The 4,243-nt window shown below is 44.2% G+C and overlaps 1 long non-coding RNA gene across 1 annotated transcript; it reads right to left on the bottom strand.

The window, feature by feature from the left end:
- Positions 1-3,069: 3,069 nt before the first annotated feature.
- LOC121981575 lies at positions 3,070-3,886 on the bottom strand. The gene is made up of 3 exons (XR_006111881.1): positions 3,706-3,886; positions 3,476-3,615; positions 3,070-3,129 (listed from the first exon to the last, which is right to left on the bottom strand). It is a non-coding gene; the product is annotated as an uncharacterized LOC121981575 (long non-coding RNA).
- Positions 3,887-4,243: the final 357 nt, after the last annotated feature.

The following is a 4,243-nucleotide window of genomic DNA, read 5'->3' as shown; positions in this document are numbered from 1 at the left end:
TAAGCTTATTTGATCGATTCTATGTGATCTTCCTTGTAAGGTCTTCTATCTATTTGGTTTAGTGTTCGTTTATCGTTCATCTTCGATCTTGTTCTTTCGTTTTCTCGATGGCAAGCTTATCTCAACCTCCCGTCACCGTCCCTGGACTCTAGTACACCTCCATTGAGTCTAGGTTCGACGCCAGCGATACGGAGAGTTTGAGGGTTGCATATGAAATTCCGTCTAACTATCAAATTGGTCTTCCCTATGCCTTTGACCATCCAAGCGAACCGTCGCCCGGTTTTGTAACATTTTTTAAGGACCAATTTACAGCCAGTTTGCAGTTTCTGATCCACCCTTTCTTTCCTACTGTTTGTAAATATTTTCGTATTTCTCTCCACCAACTAGTGTTGAACTCCTTTCGGTTGCTATGCGGAGTCATCATTCTGTTCCGCCTACACGGCATTCCCCTCACTCCTCGGCTCTTTCACTATTTCTATTACCCCAAACTGTCTGAGCCAGGGACTTTAATTCTCTTCCAAGCCCGAGTGGACTTAGTTTCCTTTGACAAGATTTCGCCTTCCAACAAGCATGGGAAGGACTACTACTTTTTCGTTCACTTTCCCGAGCAACCAGATTTCCCTACCATATGGCAATTAGAGGCGCCGAACCCTCCAGAGCTCAAGAAATACAAGAGCCATCGGACTACCTTCACGCAGCTTCACAATTGACTGGGCAAAAGTATCATATCCATAAATTGCTGCATAAGGGAGTCCTCTACGTGTTCGTCTTGAGCCCGATCCGCACGAAGCTCCCGACCAACTTAGGTATACTCTTTGTCATCCTTCTCATTAAATCTAACTGATTATTTCTCCATTTTTGCAGCTCACATAATGCTAAGGGCATGTCTGGCCGGCAAAGCCAAACTTACGGGTGCATAGATCAATACTACGGTCGTGACTGAGTTGGAGAGCCGCATTTTGCAACCGATCGACTCACAAGAAGACTCGCTCGGAGAGAGCGAGGGAGCGCCAGCCCTCGTGAGCGAAGGGATAGCCAGTCAGATGCCCAGCGGTGGAGCGGTTGGTGCATCGAATACTCCCTCCACACGGCTGCCAGTGATTCTGGTTGAGGGGGCGTCGGATTCAGCCTCTTCTGGGGAACCACTGATAAGCCGCAAGAGGCGTCGGGCGGAGACTACATTGCTATCTACTTCCTCCATGGTGTGGACCCCCACCAGAACTAGTGTCACGCCCCCAAAGGAGTCCCTGCCAGACAAAAATCCGACAACATCTCCCCTGTACCGGTGACAATATGAAGCATCACTACAAACAAAATATACATTAGCCACATGCGGCTGGAATATTTATATACACAACCACGCAGTTATATATAAAACAGCCCACACGGCTGTACTAAAACACAGCGGAAAAACAAAGGAAAGCCCACACAAACCAAATAAATACAATGCATGCCGGCACAGCTTAAACACAAATACAACACCAAAACCAAAAGATAGCCACATGGCTAAACACAAATACAATGCCAAAAATAAGAAAAGAATATACAAAAGAAAATAAGCACGGTCTTCGGATGTGACGTAGGACCCGGCAGACAGGATACTCCGAGCGACACCAACCATCTACAAGCTACCTGAAAACATAAATGTATACATGCGGTGGTGAGTATAGGTAACTCAGCGGGTAATAGAAAAGATAGTGCATGGTCTACAAATAAAACATGGAGATCAAAAGTATACAGTCTCAGTAGGGAATAAGAACATGATCATACTATCATAATCAATGCATCTGAACATACCTGACATAAACTATACAAACCACAACTAACATAATGACAGATACATACCCAATCTGGAATCGACACATGGTACAATGATCAGTAAACTCACTGTATCTGCAACAGATATACCCGTGACACCTGTGCAATATAAGTACGACTGCATATACATGTAAAATAAATGACATGTATGCAGTATGACAACCAAATGCAACAACCATATCTCAATCAAATGCAACAACGACAATCACATGCAACTAGTATCTACTAGGCATGTATGCAAATGCAAATGCACCGCGCATCGAATGCAAGAATAATAACTGCGTATGCATGCTCCATGGTCACCCCCGCCACCTCTCCAGACACCACGACCCCTGTATGGCCGAGAGGCTTGGGTCTGTGACGACTGTACTACCCTCCAGCCCACTATATAGTGGTCGAGGCGGACAGTCCACTAGTAACTATCTAGCTACATAGTATCAGGGTCCCTGACTGCTCACAACGCCGGATCTCACTAAACCTCGTGACCGGGTGGCACGACAGGACGAGCGGCAACTGCTCTAGCTACCACTACCCATGAGTGGCCGAGTGTGCGGCACTAAACCAAACCGATGACTCTCTCAACCACAAGGGAGACAATAGTCATCAGATGCAATGAATGATGAACATGATATATATATATATATAATCATCATCCATGCAACACCCCAAACCTCATAAATACCTCCAACAAGAGTATAATCGTCATGATACATCCACATATCCCACCATACATATGTACACACTACACATGTATAATCAACCAAAAATCTCCAATAATCCCACCAGACACATGTACACAAAAATATAAGTACAATCAACATGTATCCTCCAGTAAAAACACAACAGACAGGTGTATATACCCCAAACATACAATCAACACCACTCCTCCAAAAGTACATGACAAATACGTGTGTACATACAACATGCAAATGCACGGTCGACAAGATGACTCTTATAACACATCCCCACCTATGTACAGTCAACATCATATACCCAATCAGCATGGTAATACCAACAACCTGACAATCCCTACAAGACATACTCTACACGTGTAATCACAACAGAATAGATATCAAAAGTGAAGACTGTATATGAATTACTTAGATCATCACAAGGGTCAAGCATAAGTATCATGCAGGAAAAACAGCAATCGATCATGATATAAGATAAAGCAGCCTAAACCATCACATAATAGCCATGCACTAAGATCAAGAAAAAAAACTACGTAGAGGCCAAGGAAGAAATACCCGCCTTAAGATGTAGATCGTGCCAAGTAATCCCACGTCGAGACGCTCGTCCCGAATCCAAGTCCTGCAGCAATCAATATATTTATATTTTATTTAGCTAAATTCATATTGAATTAAATAGCTAAATAAAATCTCTAACCCAGTGGATCACTCTAATCAAATCTGATACCTAACTAGTCCTCCAAATCAACACATCCTTTAATCCAGTTAGGTTTAACTAAATCCACAATTCTTCACTTCAGTCCTACTCATGAGTTAACCAATTTAATCATGGACATCTTCTAAAATCAATATACACTAATCAAATCCAATCATCCATAACATCTCCTTATCCCCAACATAATATGATATAAATCCTTATGCATCCATCTATCACATAAATGCAACTAAAAACTCCATAGTTAGCTTACCTTGATCCAAAACAGATTCACACCCTTTTGATGAAGAAATCCAAAGTTTGTTGTGGAGAAAAATGGAGCTTCCCCACCCCTTTGCAGATGGTCCGGCATAAACAGAGGAAACAAGCAGCTTAAGGCATTTCATCAAACACCTATCATGCACAAAAAATTGCCACTACCCTAATCAACACTGCCAAATTAAATTAGGATTTACAATCATGGCTTGCCTCAAACAAACTCACCCAAATTAACCATGACCACTGGTGGAACATGACCGGAGGAATTCACTATTGCAACTGGATCGTCGGAACCGTGGATCACCAGCAATCTTACACCAAATTCTGCTTCGGCAGTCCATCCACTCTAGGATCAGCAGCCAATCAACACCAATGAGAAGGAGGAACCGGAATCCAGTGAAGTGGACCTCCCTGATCCAAGATCCGATGATGAGAAGGCACTGGACATCCACGGAGAGACGGCTAGGGCTCGCCTTTACCCTCTCTTGGCCGACGATTTCCTCTCATGCGACCAGTTACCTGGGAAGAAAGGCAAGAAGCCTCGGCGGTGGGTCAAACAATGCTGCACGATCGGAACTGAGGAGGGACGGTGATGGCCGGCGATCAAGCAACCCGCGATTGTCGGCGATCAACGAGGCGAAGGAATCGAGAGGAGTGGAAGAAGAAGCAATGCCAAGGCCAAATTGCTTCGATGGTGATGAATCCACCCCCTTACACTCGCGTGGACAGAGGAGAACGAAGATCGGGCTGCCGGCGTTGATGC

This window comes from Zingiber officinale, chromosome 1B (assembly GCF_018446385.1).
Source record: "Zingiber officinale cultivar Zhangliang chromosome 1B, Zo_v1.1, whole genome shotgun sequence".
Taxonomy (NCBI): Eukaryota; Viridiplantae; Streptophyta; class Magnoliopsida; order Zingiberales; family Zingiberaceae; genus Zingiber; species Zingiber officinale.
Note: the sequence above shows the minus strand (reverse complement) of the source record. Positions and strands in the feature narration are given on the sequence as shown.